The sequence below is a fragment of the Chiloscyllium punctatum genome, chromosome 17 (genome assembly GCF_047496795.1).
Source record: "Chiloscyllium punctatum isolate Juve2018m chromosome 17, sChiPun1.3, whole genome shotgun sequence".
Lineage (NCBI taxonomy): Eukaryota > Metazoa > Chordata > Chondrichthyes > Orectolobiformes > Hemiscylliidae > Chiloscyllium > Chiloscyllium punctatum.
Window position 1 is genome coordinate 90925670 of NC_092755.1, and position 21017 is coordinate 90946686.

Genomic DNA, 21017 nt, shown 5'->3' on the forward strand with positions numbered 1-21017 from the left:
AGATGTGATGGGGAGGGCCCAGTCAGAGTGAGGAGTGAAGGGAAATTATCGCCCAAGCTAGAATTGGCAGAAAGGCCAATTGGCAGAAAACCCACTGCCCAGAAAGAGCTACTCAATCTGTCGCCCAAGGGAAAGAGCCTCCTGTGACCACCAACAGGAAATGCCGGTTCCATAATCTCCGATTGTTTCAGCTTTAATTAGAAAACTCTTTGTTGTCCAGGTTTCTAAAAATATGAAATATTTCCCTTCAATGATTTCCTGAGACAAACACAAGAATCATGTTGCAGTTGCACTTACTTTCAAATGACAAAATAAATCTTATGAAGCATTCTCTTTATATCAACTGAGGAAACTATTTTCCATTCGTTAGGATGAAAGGCTAAATTCTCCAAGAAGGAGTTTGGAATCTGACACAGAGGTTACCAAACGGCATGGTCTATACTGTACGAGTGTTCATGACATCAGGAGAGACTGGGGCACCCATCAGCACCAGACATGGTACAAATATCGACTGATGATAGACTATGATCACATTTCATGCTATTGCTGTAGACCAATATCATATTTTACTCCACACTTTGTTAAACCATCACATACACAATGTAGACTGGGCTTGAGATGAAGAGAAAGGTTTTCACTCAAAGTGTTATAAATCTTTCGAATTTTTTGCTCCAGAAGGATGTGGATGTTGCATCATTCAAGATACATAAGGTCACGATAGGCAGATTTTTGATCTCTCGGTGAATCAAGGGATTCTGGGAGTGGGAGGGAAGGGAGTGAAGGCTGAGGATCAGACATAATAATTTTAAATATCAGAGTGGGCTGAAGCTGACAATCCACTCCAGCCCCTGTTTCTTATATACTTTGTCAGGCTCTTTTTCTAAAAAAAAAAGTCAAAATATCACTTAGAAAAGTGTCCTTAAGTGTCCAAGAAAGCATGTCACTACAGTCAAATATTCAAGGTTTGTGAGAAGATTTGTAGCTCGGGTGCTCGTTGTTGTGGTTCTGTTCGCCGAGCTGGGAATTTGTGTTGCAGACGTTTCGTCCCCTGTCTAGGTGACATCGTCAATGCTTGGGAGCCTCCTGTGAAGTGCTTCTGTGTTGTTTCCTCCTGCATTTGTAGTGGTTTGTCTCTGCCGCTTCCGGTCGTCAGTTCAAGCTGTCGGTTGCAGTAGTCGGTATATTGGGTCCAGGTCGATGTGCTTATTGATTGAATCTGTGGATGAGTGCCATGCCTCTAGGAATTCCCTGGCTGTTCTCTGTTTGGCTTGTCCTATAATAGTCGTGTTGTCCCAGTTGAACTCATGTTGCTTGTCATCTGCGTGTGTGGCTACTAAGGACAGCTGGTCGAGTCGTTCCATGGCTAGTTGGTGTTCATGGATGCGGATCGTTAGCTGTCTTCCTGTTTGTCCTATGTAGTGTTTTGTGCAGTCCTTGCATGGGATTTTGTACACTACATTGGTTTTGCTCATGCTAGCTATTCTAGAATGCACACTCAGAAACAATGGACTGACAGAAGAGACACAACAAACAGTGAGACAAAGTATCGTACCTCTGATAACAAGGAAAAGACAAACACATAACCTCAACACCAAGGAGAGGGAAGCACTAAAATCACTAAGAAACGATAAGAACATAATTATACTACCAGCAGACAAAGGCAGAATGACGGTCATCCTGGACAAAGCAGACTACATCCAAAAAGCGCAACAATTACTTGCAGATACCAACACCTACCAAAAGAGAGAGTTTGACCCCACCCCACAGTTCACCAATAGGATAAGCAACACACTGAGGAACCTACAAAAAAACGGACAGAAAACCAGGTCTGACCTACAAAGAATGAAACCTGAAAACAACAACACCCCCAGATTCTATGGACTACCTAAAGTGCACAAACTAGACATCCCACTCAGACCCATAGTATCACTACCAGGGACACCATCACACAAACTGGCTAAAGAACTACAGCAGAAACTGAAACACCTGATCAGTGGATCCAGACAATCTATACAATCAACACAGGAGTTCTTGGACATCATCAGAAATATACACATAGACAAGGAAGAAACTATGATCTCATTTGATGTAACGGCACTGTTCACCCCTATCGACAAAACCCTAGCCAGAGAAACAATAGCCAACCTGCTGGACATACAGAACAGACAACAGGACGGTGAAATTATCAACAAAGACGGCATACTCAAACTACTGGACCTGTGCCTCACAACACACTTCACATTCAACAACCAAATATATGAACAAATCAACGGCACACCCATGGGCTCACCCATCTCTGGACTCATAGCAGAAGTGGTAATGCAAAGATTAGAACAAACAGTCTTACCGCAAATTCAACCCAGATACGTGGATGACACCTTTGTAATCATTAAAACACAGAAATAGAAAACACACACTGGATCATCAACGCCACACTCACAGGAACCAAATTCACAAGAGAGGAAGAAAAGGACAACCAACTCCCATTCCTAGACGTGATGGTACAGAGAAAACCGAACGGAGAATTCACCCCAAAGGTTTACAGGAAAACCACACACACAGACCAAGTCCTAAACTATGAAAGCAACCACCCAACACACACAAAAGAAGTTGCATCAAGACACTGTTCAAAAGGGCCACAACACACTGCAGTACACCAGAACTGCAAAAAGAGGAAGAAGAACACCTATACAATGTATTCTCCAAAAACGGATACCTGTGCAATTTCATCAACAGATGCCTAAGGGAAAGACAACAGAACGAGGACATACCGCAACCCAAAGGACTAGTCACACTACCATACATCAAGAGCATTTCCGAACTGACAGCCAGACTACTGCGACCACTAAGACTCATAACAGCACACAAACCAACAGCCACTCTCAGACAACAACTCACCAGAACGAAGGACCCGATACCCAGCATGAGCAAAACCAATGTAGTGTACAAAATCCCATGCAAGGACTGCACAAAACACTACATAGGACAAACAGGAAGACAGCTAACGATCCGCATCCATGAACACCAACTAGCCACGAAACAACACGACCAGCTATCCCTAGTAGCCACACACGCAGATGACAAGCAACATGAATTCGACTGGGACAACACTACTATAATAGGACAAGCCAAACAGAGAACAGCCAGGGAATTCCTAGAGGCATGGCACTCATCCACAGATTCAATCAATAAACACATTGACCTGGACCCAATATACCGACCACTGCAACGGACAACTGGAACTGACAACTGGAAGCGGCAGAGACAAGCAACTATAAATACCGGAGGAAACATCACAGAAGCGCTTCACAGGAGGCTCCCAAGCACTGAGGATGTCACCTAGACAGGGGACGAAACATCTGCAACACAAATTCCCAGCTCGGCAAACAGAACCACAACAACAGTCAAATTTCTAGGAGAACCCCTGAGGTGTTAGTTGATAGAGTGTTAATATTGCAGAATTTATAACAGACCAGAATGCTATTAGTTTTAGTTTGACTTTAAAATAGAAGGTTCAAGGTCTCAGTTCAGAAGATCAGGGGTTGAGAATGACCGCTGTTGACATCTAGTCCACATTTGATGGAGTGTGTCATTGAGGAGGCCTTGCAAAAATGGAGTCAATGGGAATCAGGGAGAAAATTCTCTGCTGGTTGGAATCATTCCAGAACAAAGCAATCTGGTTTTGGTTGTTGAAGGTCAGTCATTTCAGCTCTAGGTCACCTCTGCAGGAGTTCCTCAGGGCAGTGTCCTTGGCCCAACCATCTTCAGCTGCTTCATCAATGATCTTCCCTTCATCATAAGGTCTGAAGTAGGGATGTCCACCGATGCTTGCACCATGTTTAGCACTATTTGTGGCTCCTCAGATACTGAAGCAGTCCATGTTCAAATACAACAAGATCTGGACAATATCCAGGCTTGAACTGACAAGTAGCAAATAACATTCATGCCACACAAGTTCCAGGCAATGACAATCTCCAACAAGAGAAAGCTATTGCCATTAATCAACAAGGGCAGTATCAAAGCTGATTCCATCACTACCAACAGCCTGTGGCTTACCATTGATGAGAACCCATACAAACCATACAAATACTATGGTTACCAGAATCCTCCAGTGAGTAATGCACCTCATGACTTCTCAAAACTTTCCCATCATCTACAAGGCACATGTTAGAAGTGTAATACTCGCCACTTGTTTGGATGACAGCAGCTCCAACACCATTAAAAAAACTTGACACCATCTAGGACAAAGCAACTTGCTTGATTGGCACCACATCCTTACCTTCAACACTTACACTCTGCATCATCGATGCTTTGTAGGAACAGCGCGTACATTTACGAGATCCACTGCAGAAATTCACCAAAGATCCTTAGATGCAACTTTCCATCCCATGAGAACTTCTATATAGAAGGAGAAGGGTGGCAGATACATGGGGACACCACAACGTATAATTTTGTCTCCAAGCCACTCACCATCTTGACTTGGAAATATATCGTCATTCCATCACTGTCAATGGGTCAAAAGTCTGGAACTCCCTCCCTAATGGATTATGGGTCAACCCACAGCAGGTGGACAGCAGTGGTTCAAGAAGGCAGCTCACCACCTCCTTCTCACGGGCAACTAGGGATGAGCAATAATAATGGCCCAGGTAGCGATATACATGACTCATGATACATTAGAAAAATTCAGAAGCCTGCTATGTTTCTCCTAGCAGCCAAACCGAGTTTAGTACAGGAGAACATTCACGACATCCAAACTGTTACTGGTTCATAAGTTTCCAAACTGGGAGCGCTTCAATAAAAGCTTTCAAGTTGCAAGTTTGACAGAGAAAGCTTAGATCTTCAGAATTGTGAAAAATTCATGCTAGTGAAACTGGAAAGGAATTGCAGAACAGTCTCCACAGTCCAAGGAAAATAAACTAGGAGGAATCAGTTAAATGTTCTCTGGAACTGAGTATCTGTAATAGCTGAGAGTTTTGGATCAATGTGAAGCTTTACTATGCTGTCGTCTTGAGATCTTTAGAAATATATATATATAAGCTTTGTGTATTTTTTACAATAAACTTATGTTCTGTTGTGAAAGAGCATCTGCAGCCTCCTATGAGTATATTTCAGTGACTAAACACGACAGTAAGCATCAGCAAAGATTAAACTTATCATTTATGGTATGCCCCACTTGGGTAGTGTGTTTGAAATCAAACTCCATGATCCCCAAAGTTGGTTATAAAAATTTTAAAAAAATTCTCAGACTACAAATGTTCCCAATTTATATGTTGGATAGACAAAGGTTAGCAGAAAACACAGACCAGTTATTGAACAAAAACTACTATTTATTATAAATTGTAGCCACAGGTAAACACTATGAACTAATGTCATAGAGTCTACTTCTTAAAATTCTGCCACCTCGAAAACCCCTAGACACACACAAACAGAGAGACAAAATAAAAACATTTTGGTGTTTTGGGTGGAAAGAATGAAAGAAAGAGGAACACAATTCAATAGCACTGGCCCCTTAGGATTTGAATTACTTGGGTGTTTAACAACCATTGATGCCCACCTTTTCGGAAAGGCCCTCAATGTAGGTGTAAAAAGAATGCCATTCCCAACCTTGTTTAAATTACTGATATTAACTTGTGTGTGTTGGGGGAGGCGCCAGAACTTAAAAGGAAACTGAAGGGGAGCTGGTGTCTCAGGTCACTGGCGTATATTTTCCTTTCTCTTTCACCAGGTGTTAAGCACAGGAAATACAGGCCCTAACACCATAAGTATAACCAGTTTGAACTGACTGCAATCATTTCCCATTATAATCACTTGTTAAGGCAAAAGGAAATATCTTTGACAAGCGTTTAACCTGAATTTGAATAAGCACCTAATCAGAGCTAACTGCAATATATTAGTTTCATTGAGAAAATGTAGAGATGTCCCCTTTGTGAGAGAGGTTAAACAGTAAATGTCTCAATCCGGATTTTTGTGGGTCGGAAAATTGCTCCCTCAAAAGATAAAGTCAATGGAAACTATCTTAACATTTCAGAAGTTGCAGCCATTTTCAATAAATCGTGAACTTACCCCTGACCCTGGATACTCTTGTAGGATCAGGGAAGAAGATTCTTGGTGGCTACATTGCAGCGATTATGTGGGGGTGTTGGTCTGGCTTTTCTTTGTCTTATTACTGATATCACAGCCTTCGAAGATAACAGTCCCGCACTTGGAAATTGTCATCTTAAACATCCCAACTTATTACATCTCCTCTACCTTGAACAGTGTCTAAATCCATCTCTTAGAAAATACTTTCAAATGGCCTTAGTCAATTATTACCCCTAGGTACTCGTCCCCAGTCCTGTCTCTACCACGTGAAGCACTCTAACAGATCCCATAATGTTAAAATTACTGTCTGAGTACATTTACACAGTACTTCCAGCACAGAAACAGGCCATTCACCCCAACAGGTCAATGGTAGTCTTGGTGCTCCACGCGAATTTCCTCCTGTCCTCATCATCTCACTCTGTCAATATTTCCTTCTTTTCTTTCCCACATGTATTGGTACAGTGACTCTGTGGTTAGCACTGCTGATGCAGAACGTCAGGGACCTGGGTTCAATTCCACCCTCAGATGACTGTGTGGAGTTTGCCTGTTCTCCACCATGTCTATGTGGGTTTCCTCCAGGTGCTCTGGTTTCTTCTCTTAGTTCAAAGGTTAGGTGGATTGGCCATGCTAAATTGCCCTGTCATGTTCAAGGATGTGCGGGCTAGGTGGAAATGCAGGGTTATAGGGTAAGGAGGTAGATCTGGTGGGATGCTCTTTGGAGGGTTGGTACAAACCCAATGAGCTGAATGCCCTCTTTCTGCACTGTAGGGATTCTATGTATGTAACAAATTTCCCATAAAATTTATTTTTGCTGTATTCACTGTAGCCATACTCAGTGGTAACAACAATGGGATGGCACTGTGGCTCAGTGGTTAACACTGCTGCCTCACAGCACCAGGGACCCGGGTTTGATTCCTGCCTTGGGCGACTCTCTGTGTGGAGTTTGCACATTCTCCCCGGGTCTGTGTGGGTTTCCTCTGGGCACTCCAGTTTCCTCCCACAATCCAAAGATGTGCAGGTTAGGTGAATTGGCCATGATAAATTGACTATTTAGGTGCATTAGTCAGGGGTAAATATAGAGTAGGGGAATGGGTTTGGGTGGTTTACCCTTTGGAGAGTCGGTGTGGACTGTTTGGGCCTAGGGGCCTGTTTCCACACTATACGGAATCTAATCTAAAAAAAGTTTCACATTCTAAACTGATGTTGAACATTAGGAACACGAAAACATACAGATAACCCAAGGCATTCTTTAAGTGCATCCTCCAAAATTTAGCAGGGTTTCCCTCTGTGTTTTCCAAGCACTGTTTTTTCATAATTCCAGTCACAGTGGAAAACAACACAAATTGATTGTCACGATGCTTGAGGAGAAAGTGAGGACTGCAGATGCTGGAGATCAGAGTCGAAGAGTGTGGCACTGGAAAAGCACAGCCAGTCAGGCAGCATCTGAGGAGCGGGAGAGTCGATGTTTCAGGCATAAGCCCTTCATCAGGGATGAGGCTCTTCCTTGTCACGATGCTTGATCCAGAAACCAGTGCAACAAAAGACCAACACTCCAACAAAAACCAACATTCTGGTCTCCCTGCTATAGAAAACATGTTGTGAAACTGTGAGAGGTTGCTGAAAAGATTTACAAGGACATTGCCAGGGTTGGAGGGTTTGAGCCATAGGGAAAGGCTAAATAGGCTTGGGCTGTTTTCCATCGAGTGTCAGAGATTGAGGGGTGACCTTATGGAGGTTTATAAAATCATGAGGAGCATGAATAGGGTAAATAGACAAAATCTTTTTTTCCCAGGACAGGGAAATCCAAGACTAGAGGGCATAGGTTTAAGGTGAGAGGGGAAAGATTTAAAAGGGACCTAAGGAGCAACTTTTTTACACAGAGGGTGGTGTGTGTAGGGAATGAGCTGCCAGAGGAAGTGGTGGATACTGGCACAATTACAACATTTAAAAGGCATCTGGATGGGTATATGAATAGGAAGGGTTTAAAGGGATATGGGCCGGGTGCTGGAAGGTGGGACCAGATTAATTTCGGATATCTGGTCAGCATGGTCGAGTAGAACTAAAGGGTCTGCTTCCGTGCTATACACCTCTATGTCTACAGCACTAGCTCTTCTGACTGTCCTTCTCTCAAGTTACAGGAATAGTGGTTAGTTCAGTTGGTTGGACAGCTGGTTTGTGATGCATAGCGATACCAAGAGCGTGGTTTCGGTTCCTGCTCAGGCTGAAGTTAACATGAAGGATTGTCCTTCTCAACCTCTCCCCTCACCTGAGGTCTGGTGAAATGAAGTGACAACCTCTTCCCTGTGTCTCACTATTTCTATCTTATTAGACGCAAAACAAGTTCATTTTTCTGCAGGACACCAACATTTTACACCCAATGCAATCATTGTTAAAAGCAAATAAATCAAAAACAGTACCAGCTCTGCAAAAAGGCATTAAACTATTCCATACGACAGTTTTAAAAAGTCAGAAGGCATTGACAGCTAGTGTATACACTCTCTGCCTTTAAGCAGAAATCCCCAATAGATTAATAAGCGTATTCTAGAATTTAATGCTACACTTCATCAGAGATATTATTGATCAGATATACAGCCAAAATAATATTTTACTTAACAAATCAACAGCAACAAATCAATTATAAAATAAAACAACACAGAAAATTAATCTGAAACTGAAAAAAGAGAAGAGGTCAATATTTTGAATACCTTGCTGTTGGCAGTTCAGAATTGGATCTTCATCAAAAACTTTAAATCGATTTTCTCATCAGATGAATCTACAATGCCTCTTCACCCTTGCTTTTGCCTGATTTCCAACCCTGACTTTTTCTCTTGCATCAAATGAAATCCTTTCCCTTACCACTTTCTACTTGCGGTCTTGGTCTGGATTTTGTTCTGGTTTTGCTCTTTAAGGCTATGGCATGTACATTTATGTAGGTTGCACATACAGAAGCAGATTACGTGAGATGGGAATCTGTGGGCAGGAAAGTATTTGGGGAGCGAGATTAAGGCCCAACCAATAGGAAGCCTGTACTGTTATTTACTGCAACATGAAGGATGGGTGTTGGGGGAAGGGTTCATGTTTGAAATGTGTGTACAATCCATTCTGATAACTGGAGGGCTTTGGAGACGAAAGTAAGGCATGGGTCTTGACCTCTGGACAGGAAATCAGCAGGAGAGGCCAATGTTGCTGTCAGTTTGAATTACGGTGGAAAAAGCTTAGGGTGGAAGCAATGTTCAAGGATAGCTTAAATGTGCAAAAGGGCAAATGAGGTGTTGATCCAGAAGGACTTGAATTGTTTTGTTTTTGCTTCTTCTATTCCCTGTGAACATTATTTAAAGCAACGATTATCACAAATGATACTGCAGTGTCCATCCATTAAAGGTATTAATGGTTTGGCTACAGTGGTGACCAAAATTGCGGACAATATTCAAACTGAAAACATGGCAAATCATTCAAGGATCAAAGGAAGGTGCAACAGGGTATTGATAAGATGGTGTGCAAGTGGCCGATGGAATTCAACTTGGGTAAATACACAGCGATAGACCGTGGTAAAGATAAAGTGATCATTACACTTCAGATGAGTGGGATAGTTATCTGGAAGCGTAGAAGGATTTGGATGTTTAAAGTCATAATGCTTTCAAATGGCTTGGGCCATAACAAAGGAGCTAACTTAAATGCAGAATTTTCTGCCAAGAAAGTATTGTATACAAGTCAACATTTGGGGGTGAATCGACATATTACCTGAATCAGAACATGAGAGATTCAGGCTGTACAACAAGAGAATGATACAGAGGTTATAAGGAGGGTACAGTGTGGATTCATTTTGAAATATAATTCAAAGCCTCTGAAAAAATAGAGGCATTTTCAATACTCATAGGTGATTAAAGAGTGATTTCATGGGGATGATTAAAATTCTGAAAGGATGAGACAGAGTAGAGTGAAAAACTCTGTTTCTAATATTTGGGAGGTCTAGGACTGAAAAGGGCATAGATTTTAGAAATAAATGGATGAGTTTTAGGGTAGAGGGTAGGAGAAATGATTTGACACAGGGGGCTTTGTGGTTATCGAATGGTGTGTGGAAGTTAGCAATTGAAACAGAGACCATCTCAACATTGTATGTAACATCAAAACAGCAACTTGTTTTCTGCTTCGATGCAGGTCTCCTTCTATTCCAATTACTTCATCTCAATTTTTCGCCATCTCTTTCTAGTCCCTTTTCTCTCATGCACTCATCAACTTTAATTTGATAACATCTAACCCATGTGCCTCAACTACAAAGGAAAGTGGGATAAAGGGACGCAGGAACAGAGAGGACACATGGACGTGTGGATGGTAAATGCACAGTCTTTTAGACTGTTAATCAGCTACTTGCAGGAGTGCTGAGGAAATTCCAGCAAAAAATATTTTGCATCATTCCCCAGTTCCAGTGCAAGGACGACAAGCAAATGCTAGTATCTCCAAACGTTCAGGCAAGCCTCCTCCAAAACTATTTTTAATAGACTGGGTTCTGTGTCCAGAAGCTGAAAACACCTCCTCCCACCAGGCTTCGCAACTCTCAGATGAAAGCTCTCCTTAAAACCTGGCAGCATTGACTGTAAGTGACTGGGAAGAGTCTCAAATTGGTGACAACTTGTCCATTGAGCTACATCATGCTTTGGGCATTAGCAACTTAATGATGAGGCAGAACAGTGGCAGAGAAGAGAAGGAAAGGAAGTAGGTCCTAGATTCTGGGTCCCCATGACCTCATGGAATGTCCTGCCCCATGCTCCCAAAGAGCTGCAGGTTGATTACTGGCCTGGTGAGTCACTCACAACCCTTACTACACATCATCTTCGAATTGAGGGATAGCCAATCATGTGGACACTACATACTGACATGGATTGGCTGTGCCACACTGCCTCCTTCTTATGTTGTAACCTTTAGGTAATTCTATGAAACCCAGAAAAGAAATATTTGCATTTGTGTAGTGCCTTTCACACCAGGGGACATTGCAAAGTGGTTTGCAGCCAATGAAGTCACTTTGAAGTGTCGTCACTGTCCCAATGAACAAAATGCAGCATCAATTTGCACTCAGTAATACTAAAAAACCCGTGATCAAGGCTGGCTATAAACAGATCCAGGCAGCGGGCTGTGGTGGGGGGCCTTCTCTGCTAGCTGCCTGCCTCTCTTCTGCAGTTGGTGTCCAGGTGTCCTTGGTGAAGGACCATGCACTGTCCATCAATGATCTTGATGTCTTTAGAAAGAGGTGGGCACCACAGGGTATACTGAATTTTATTTCCCCTTCCAACTCCATTTTGATTTAGCCCCTTCCTGCTTTCCTTACCTGCCCTTCACCTTTGATGGTTCACATTTCCCATTATGAGTTTTGCTGGTAAATATCAAATTGGGTTCTTTACTGGTGGCGGTTAGTAGTTTTAAAAAAATGTCTGAGTGATTTGGTGATGGTAAAGTTGCTGAGTTGTGTGTGATAGCAGTTCTGGGCATAACAAAAGGGAAAAAAGAACTCATGATGCTCAAAACATTGGCCTAGTTGGATTTGTAAAACCTTCATTTGAGAGCACAGCCTGTCAAAAGATAATAGTTGCACTTGACAGTCTGTGAGAACGTGGTCAGCTGCCCTCTGCTGTGCCAAGTACTCTTGCAAAAGCTGGCAGCCAGAAGTTGTTTCCCAGTGTGAGAGCGAAGAGTCTTACTGCCCTAATCTGCAAACTATCACTGCCCCAGAATTCAGCAGTGTTCAGAAAGGTTCACTTCCAACAAAATCTGTCATCATATTTTCCCCCAGTGACCACTTGTGCTATTCTCTAAATCGTACGCAGGATGTGGGCATTTCTGACTGGGCCAACATTCATTATCCATCAGGCAGTTAAGAGTCAACTATATCATAGAATGTAGAACATTAAAGTGCAGTACAGGCCCTTCAGCCCTCAATGTTGCGCCAACCTGTGGAACCAATCTGAAGCCTATCTATCCTACATTATTCCATTTTCATCCATATGTTTATCCTATGACCATTTAAATGCCCTTAAAGTTGGCGAGTCCACTACTGTTGCAGGCAGAGCATTCCACATCCCTACTGCTCTCTGAGTAAAGAAACTACCTCTGACACCTGTCCTATATCTATCACTCCTCAACTTAAAGCTATGTCCCCTCGTGCTAGTCATCACCATCCGAGGAAAAAGGCTCTCACTATCCACCCTGTCTAACCCTCTGATTATCTTACATGTCTCAATTAAGTCACCCCTCAACCTTCTTCTCTCTAATGAAAACAGCCTCACGTCCCACAGCCTTTCCATAAGACATTCCTGCATATCAGACAACATCCTATTAAATTTCCTTTGAACCCTTTCCAAAGCTTCCACATCCTTCTTATAATGTGGTGACAAGAACTATACAATATTCCAAGTACAGCCGTACAAGAGTTTTGTACAGCTGCAACATGACCTCGTGGCTCCGAAACTCATTCCCTCTACCAACAAAAGCTAACACACTGTATGCCTTTTTAACAACTCTATCAATCTGGGTGACAACTTTCAGGGATTTATGTATATGGACACTACTAAGAATCTTACCATTAGCCCAGTACTCTTTATTCCTGTTGCTTCTTCCAAAGTGAATCACCTCACACTTTTCCACATTAAACTCCATTTACCACCTCTCAGCCCAGTTCTGCAGCTTATCTATGTCACTCTGTAACCTGTACCATCCTTCGGCACTATCCGCAACTCCACTGACGTTAGTGTTATCCACAAATTTACTAACCCATCCTTCCACGCCCTCATCCAGGTCATTTATAAAAATGACAAACAGCAGTGGCCCCAAAACAGATCCTTGCGGTACACCATTAGTAAGTGATCTCCAGGATGAACATTTCCCATCAACCACGACCCTCTGTCTTCTTTCAGCTAGCCAATTTCTGATTGAAACCACTAAATCGCCCTCCATCTCATGTGTCTGTATTTTGTGCAATAGCCTACCATGGGGAACCTTATCAAATGTTTTACTGAAATTCATATACACCACATCAACTGCTTTACCCTCATCCACCTGTTTGTGGGTCTGGAGTCACATGTAGGCCAGAACCTCAGCTTCCTGCATTAAAGGACATTAGTGAATCAAGATGGGTTTACCTCCAACTATCAGCAATAATTCCATGGTTATTACTAGATTCCAAATTCCAAATGTTTTTATTAAATTCAGATTCCACCATGGCAGGATTTGTACTTGGATCACCACAACATTACTTGATTAATAGACTGGCAGTACCAGTCTGACATCGCCTCCCCTGACTAAGGTAAGATACCACACTAACATTTGCAAAGGATTTCTAAAGGGTAGGGTGTCCCTTTGAGTTTGTAATTCTGGTTATTCACTGAAACAGTTGCTTCCCTGAAGCTGTTTAAAATTGATGTATAAATATTGGCAATAAACAAACTTAATTCTCATAATCTGTTTTTATTATTACTGGGATCTATACAAAACAAAATTTAACATCAAATCCACTTTTTTGATCTTTGATTCCTTTATTTCCTTCCCTTACCTTTGTTGAATTGAGCTTTGATATTACTTTTCTTCATTAAAATCTCAGGTCTTTATCCTACTTTCTTGCCTATGCTCACTTTACTCAGCAGGATTAAGTCTTCCAGCCAATCAAAAGCTCGGATTCTCCACGTGGAAACAATCTCATGGTGGATGTGATTGGGTGAATCCTTAGAGAAAAATGGTGGCCCAGTGGTAAGCTGTTGTCATGAGTGGTTGGACTTGCCATTTAGGCCCCCATCACACAGCCCAGCAGCAACAGGACAAGTCAACTCATTCATGCTCCTGGAAAGGTTAACACTGTGGTGTCATCTGTGATTCACAATCCACCACCAGCCACATCATTGTGAACTCCTCTGTTTCCACATCGAGTGAGATAATTTGTGCCATTCGTAAGATAGCTTCACTGCTTGTGTCAATCTCGCTCTGGTTCTGGGTTATTTGGTGAAATTGTCCCACGGCTGAGTGGGTCTGTGGAATTCCCACTATTACTACAACAACATGCTTTTATGTAGCACCTTTAGCACAAGAACGCTTCACAGGACCTCAATCAGATAGAAATTGACTCTGGATCCAAAGGAACTAGCAGAATGGGTGGAAAAACGCTCAGTTGAAGAGGTAGGTTGAACAACTTAAGGGGACGTGGAGAGACAGTGGTGTTTAGGGAGGGAATTTCAGAGCTTAGAAGTCTCAATATAAGAAGGGTGGCCCTACCATGGTAGGGTGAAGGCAGTAGGGAATGTATTAGAGGCTAAAGCAATAGGAGTGCAAAGTTCTCAAAGGATCCTAGGGATGGAGGAGTTCACAGGGTTAGGGGAGCACTGGGGGGTGGAGGGACTTGAACGCAGGGCTCAGAATTTCAACACCAAGATGTTGGTAGACTAGAAGCCAATGTAGGATAGTGAACATTGGGAAGTTGGATGAAATAGGATCCAGCCAGGAGAGTTTTGGGTTAGATTGGGTTTCTGAAGCCCGGGAACTGGGATGCCAGACAGCAATTGCCAGACTATCCCAGGAACTCATCCGAGAAACCTGAAGTATATAGCTCAATGGCTCAGCAGGCAAAGGTGGCACCCCTTGGTGAAGGCGATTATCAAGGTCAGCAAGGTTCAAGTCTGATCCCCACTCTGTGGCTGGGACTAAATGGAGTATGCCAGGATGGGATAGATGGCACAGGATTGAGGAGGAGGCTGGACAGCCTCCCAGGTTTATATACTCATTACTCACCAAAATCTATCAGTGGCCCCACAGGGGCTCTGTCTCTCTAAGACACATAATGCCCAATCAAATAACCAGCATTAGAAAGGGAGTACCCTTCTGTAGTAAGATCAGGTTGACACTCAGCTGAGTGAAGATGAACAGGCTTTATTGAACATACCTATATATAATAGGTGGTAACGAGGACACCTCTGGACTTGGGCCCCAGGTCTGACGTCACTAACTGTTTTTATGTGCAGTAGAATCAAAGAATCCCTATAGTGCAGAGACCATTCTGCCCATTGCATCTGCACTGACCTCTCTGAAGACCTAGACTCAGAGCCCCCATAATCTTGCATTTGCCATGGCTAACCCACCTATCTTACACATCCCTGGACCTGATTAGGCAATTTAGAACATAGAACAGTACAGTGAAGTACAGGCCCTTCGGCCCACAATTTTGTGCTGAGCATTTATCTTAATCAAAGATCAGCCTAACCTCCACACCCCTCAATTTACTGCCGTCCATGTGCCTGTCCAGCAGTTGGTTAAATGTCCCTAATGTCTCTGGGTCTACTACCACTGCTGGCAATGCATTCCACACACCCACTATTCTCTGTGTAAAGAACCTACCTCTGACACCTCCCTTATACATCTCCTCCAATCACCTTATAATTATTACTCCTTGTGACAGCCATTTCTGCCCTGGGGAAAACTCTCTGGCTATCTACTGTATCTATGCCTCTCATTACCTTGTACACCTCTATCAAAATACCACTCTTCCTTCTTCTCTCCAGTGTGAAAAGCCCTAGCTCACTCAACCTCACTTCATAAGACAAGTCCTCCAATCCAAGCAGCATCCTGGTAAATTTCCTCTGCACTATCTCTAAAGCATCGACATCCTCCCTATAATGAGGCAACCAGAACAGGACACAGTATTCCAAGTGTGGTCTAACCAGAGTTTTAATGAGTTGTAGCAAAACCTTGCAGCTCTTAAACTCAGTCACCCTGTTAATGAAAGGCAAAACACCATATGACTTCTTAACAACCCTGTCAACTTGGATCCCTGAGGGATCCATGTACGTGGACAGATTTCTCTGTCCTCCACACTACCAAGAATCCTGTCTTTGACCCTGTACTCAGCATTCACATTCAACCTTCCAAAATGAATCACTTTACATTTATCCAGGTTGAACTCCATCTGCCACTCCTCAGCCCAGCTCTGTATCCTGTCAATGTCTCGTTGTAGCCTGCAACAGCCCTCGACACTATCTACAACACCACCAACCGTTCTGTCATCGGCAAACTTACTAACCCACCCTTCCATTTCTTCATTCACGTCATTTATAAAAACTACAAAGAGCAGAAGCCCAATAAACGGCCCCTACAGATCACCATTGGTCACCAACCTCCAGGCGGAATACTTTCCAACCACTACCACTCACTGTCTTCTTTCGGTCAGCCAATGCTGTATCCAGACAGACAAATTTCCCTGTATCCCATACCTCCTAACTTTCTGAATGAGCCTACCATGGGGACCCTTGTCAAATGCCTTACTGAAATCCATATAAACCACATCCACTGCTCGGCTTTCGTCAACTTATCTCATCACATCCTCAAAGAACTCAATAAGACTTGTGAAGCATGACCTGCCCCTCACAAAGCCATGCTGACTATCTTCAATCAAACTATCTTTTTTCCAAATAGTCATAAATCCTATCTGTCAGAATCCTTTCCTGTACCTTGGATCAAAAGCATTAAAAAGGCTGAATTCCATTTGATTTTATTCAATCGCTGGTCACAGGGTATGTTGAGAGCCAGCCCCCACATGGTGGCTACAGTCCAATGTTCTGAGGAGAATTTCCTGGATTCAGTTTCCCTTATTGATAAACTGAGGCCAAGCTAAACAAGATGCCACTAAAATATGATAAGGGAAACCCAAATTCCATCCTAAGAACAGGAAAGTCGGAAGCTAAAATCTGAAGCCAAGCAAATTGAACTATGATTTTACTGTGCATGAGATGCTGCTCTTTCCTGAGTTGTGTCAAGAGGATGTCACTGTCACAAAAAAAAACCTCTGTCTGATTTGGAACAACAGTCCCATCTGTTCTAAGTATGGCTCACTTCCAAGGATCAGATGCTGCCATCTCTGTTACTGACTGAATATCATTGAGTGAAGCTAGTCACTGAGGAGCACATTAGATAACCTGTATGCTACACTCCAGAGTGAACAGAGTCATTGTGTCATCTTTTGGGGGAGGCGATTGCCTAGTGATATTGTCAGTAGACTATGAATCCAGAGACCCAAGTAATATTCTGAGGACTTGGGTTCAAATCCTGCCACGGCAGAATGTGGAATTTGAAATCAATAAAAAATCTGGAATTAAGAATCTAATGATGATCATGAAACTGTTGTCAATGTCAGAAAAACCCATCTGGTTTACTAATGTCCTTTAGGGAAGGAAACTGCCATCCTTACCTGGTCTGGCCTGCATGTGACTCCAGGCCCACCGTAATGAGGTTGACTCTTAACTGCCCTCTGGGCAATTAGGGATGGGCAATAAGTGCTGGGTCTAGTCAGTTAAGCCCACTTCCCATGAATAAAAAAAGTTGTCTGAGGTCCTGGGAAGCTGGTGAAGGTGATGTCAATCAACCAGGCTGCTTTGTCCTGGATGGTGGCGAGCTAACTGAGGCTGCACCCATCCAGGCAACTGGGGAATATTCTATCACACTTCTGACCTATACTTTGTAGATTGTGAGAAAGTGAGGACTGCAGATACTAGAGATTAGAGTAAAAGAATGTGGTGCTGGAAAAGCACAGCAGGTCAGGCTGCATCCGAGGAGCAGGAGAGTCGACGTTTTGGGCATAAGCCCTTCTTCAGGAATGAGGCTTGTGGGCCAAGGGGGCTGGGAGATAAATGGGATGGGGGTGGGGCTGGGGGAATGTAGCTGGGAATGCGATAGGTAGATGAAGGTGGGAGTGAAAATGATAGGTTGGAGAGGAGGGTGGAGCAGATAGGTGAGAAGGAAAATGGACAGGGAAGACCATTCAAGAGGGCAGTGCTGAGTTAGAGGGTGGGGACTGGGATAAGGTGGGGATAGGGAAATGGGAAACTGGTGAAATCCACATTGATCCTGTGTGGTTTGGAGTAGGTACTGGTCGTCCTGTTCAGGTCCAAATTGTAATGGCCTGAATGTAGTCTGGAGTCCCTGCAGGATCAGTCAGTTCTGTAGACAGGTGCTGAGGAAGGTGATGTGGCTATGTTAGCAAGTCTGCTTGAGCACATGGCTGAACAGCTTCAGGGCTGAGGAGATGACCTGGGATTACAGGATCAATGTGGATTTCACCAGTTTCCCCATTTCCCCTCTCCCCAACATATCTCAGTCCCAACCTTCCAAATTCGCACTGCCCTCTTGAACTGTCCTCCCTGTCCATCTTCTTTCCCACCTCCACCCTCCTCTCTGACCTATCATCTTCACCCCCCACCTTCATTGACCTATCACTTTCCCAGCTACCTTCCCCCCAGCCCCATTCCCTCCCATTTATTTCTCAGCCTCATTCCTGATGAAGGGCTTATGCCCAAAACGTTGATTCTCCTTCTCCTTGGATGCTGCCTGACTGGCTGTGCTTTTCTAGCACCACCTTCTTCAACTTTGTAGATTGTGGACAGGCTTTGATGAGACGGGGGTGGTGAGTCTCGTATCCCACAGTAATGTTTACATATCCCACTCCTGGGAATCCTAAGGGCTAGCACAGTTGTCCCCATTTGTATCCAAGTTGTAGATCAGCTGAAACTGGATCAAACCTATCTGCTGGCTCCATCTTCAACATGCATTCCCTTCACCTCTGATGGACAGTGGCAGCAGTGTCTACTTTTGTCAAGATGCACTGCAGAACTCACCAAGGCTCCTTTGACAGTACCTTCCAAACCAACATCCTGGGCCAACAAGGAGGAAACATGGGGATGCCATCACCAGCACATTCCCTTCCAAATCACACACCATCCTGACTTTGAATTATATTCCCCTTCCTTCACTGTTGCTGGGTTAAACTCCTTGAATTCCCGTCCTTACAGCACCACATTGACTGCAGCAGCTCAAGAAGGCATCTCTTCTCAAGGGCAATTCGTGACAGACAATAAATGTCGGCCCAGTCAGTCTCGTGAATGAAGTTAAAAAATCCCATAGACAGAACAATTTACCTACTAGGTAAAAACAATAACTGCAGATGCTGAAAACCAAATACTGGATTAGTGGTGCTGGAAGAGCACAGCAGTTCAGGCAGCATCCAACGAGCAGCGAAATCGACGTTTTGGGCAAAAGCCCTTCATCAGGAATAAAGACAGTGAGCCTGAAGCATGGAGAGATAAGCTAGAGGAGGGTGGGGGTGGGGAGAAAGTAGCATAGAGTACAATGGGTGAGTGGGGGAGGAGATGAAGGTGATAGGTCAAGGAGGAGAGGGTGGAGTGGATAGGTGGAAAAGAAGATAGGCAGGTCGGACAAGTCTGGACAAGTCAAGGAGACAGTTACTGAGCTGGAAGTTTGAAACTAGGATGAGGTGGGGGAAGGGAAAATAAGGAAGCTGTTGAAGTCCACATTGATGCCCTGGGGTTGAAGTGTTCCGAGGCGGAAGATGAGGCGTTCTTCCTCCAGGCGTCTGGTGGTGAGGGAGCGGCGGTGAAGGAGGCCCAGGACCTCCATGTCCTCGGCAGAGTGGGAGGGGGAGTTGAAATGTTGGGCCACGGGGCGGTTTGGTCGATTGGTGCGGGTGTCTCGGAGATGTTCCCTAAAGCGCTCTGCTAGGAGGCGCCCAGTCTCCCCAATGTAGAGGAGACCACATCGGGAGCAACGGATACAATAAATGATATTAGTGGATGTGCAGGTGAAACTTTGATGGATGTGGAAGGCTCCTTTAGGGCCTTGGATAGAGGTGAGGGAGGAGGTGTGGGCACAGGTTTTACAGTTCCTGCGGTGGCAGGGGAAAGTGCCAGAATGGGAGGGTGGGTCGTAGGGGGGTGTGGACCTGACCAGGTAGTCACGGAGGGAACGGTCTTTGCGGAAGGCGGAAAGGGGTGGGGAGGGAAATATATTCCTGGTGGTGGGGTCTTTTTGGAGGTTGCGGAAATGTCGGCGGATGATTTGGTTGATGCAAAGGTTTGTAGGGTGGAAGGTGAGCACCAGGGGCGTTCTGTCCTTGTTACGGTTGGAGGGGTGGGGTCTGAAGGAGGAGGTGCGGGATGTCGACGAGATGTGTTGGAGGGCATCTTTAATCACGTGGGAAGGGAAATTGCGGTCTCTAAAGAAGGAGGACATCTGGTGTGTTCTGTGGTGGAACTGGTCCTCCTGGGAGCAGATACGGCGGAGGCGGAGAAATTGGGAATACGGGATGGCATTTTTGCAAGAGATAGGGTGGGAAGAGGTGTAATCCAGGTAGCTATGGGAGTCGGTGGGTTTGTAAAAAATGTCAGTGTCAAGTTGGTCGTCACTAATGGAGATGGAGAGGTCCAGGAAGGGGAGCGAGGTGTCAGAGATAGTCCAGGTAAATTTAAGGTCAGGGTGGAATGTGTTGGTGAAGTTGATGAATTGCTCAACCTCCTCGCAGGAGCACGAGGTGGCTCCAATGCAGTCATCAATGTAGCGGAGGAAGAGGTGGGGAGTGGTGCCGGTGTAATTACAGAAGATCAACTGTTCACCGGTGTAATTACTCCTGCCCCACTGAACTCATCTCTACTACCTTGACACTGTCCTATCCCCCCTAGTCCAGGAACTCCCCACATACGTTCGAGACACCACCCACGCCCTCCACCTCCTCCAAGACCTCCGTTTCCCCGGCCCCCAACGCCTTATCTTCACCATGGATATCCAATCCCTCTACACCTCCATCCTCCATGACCAGGGCCTCCAAGCCCTCCGTTTTTTCCACTCCAGACGTCCCCAACAGTACCCTTCCACTGACACACTCATTCGTTTGGCCGAACTGGTCCTCACTCTTAACAATTTCTCCTTTGAATCCTCCCACTTCCTCCAGACCAAAGGGGTAGCCATGGGCACACGTATGGGCCCCAGCTATGCCTGTCTCTTTGTTGGCTATGCAGAACAGTTGATCTTCCGTAATTACACCGGCACCAATCCCCACCTCTTCCTCTGCTACATTGATGACTGCATTGGCGCCACCTTGTGTTCCCGAGAAGAGGTTGAGC

At 44.3% G+C, this 21017-nt stretch overlaps 1 protein-coding gene across 2 annotated transcripts in view; it reads right to left on the reverse strand.

Moving 5' to 3' along the window:
- The window catches only part of myo1ha (myosin IHa), a 143903-nt gene that overhangs the window by 71804 nt on the left and 51082 nt on the right, over nucleotides 1–21017 (reverse strand). Inside the window, exon 1 of one of the 2 annotated variants that reach the window (XM_072587876.1) lies at nucleotides 8787–9060. The exons of the other annotated variant lie outside the window; for it this stretch is intronic. The gene's annotated coding sequence lies outside the window, so the exon portion shown is untranslated. Of the gene's footprint in view, nucleotides 1–8786; nucleotides 9061–21017 lie in introns of those variants that run through there. 2 annotated transcript variants of the gene reach the window in all.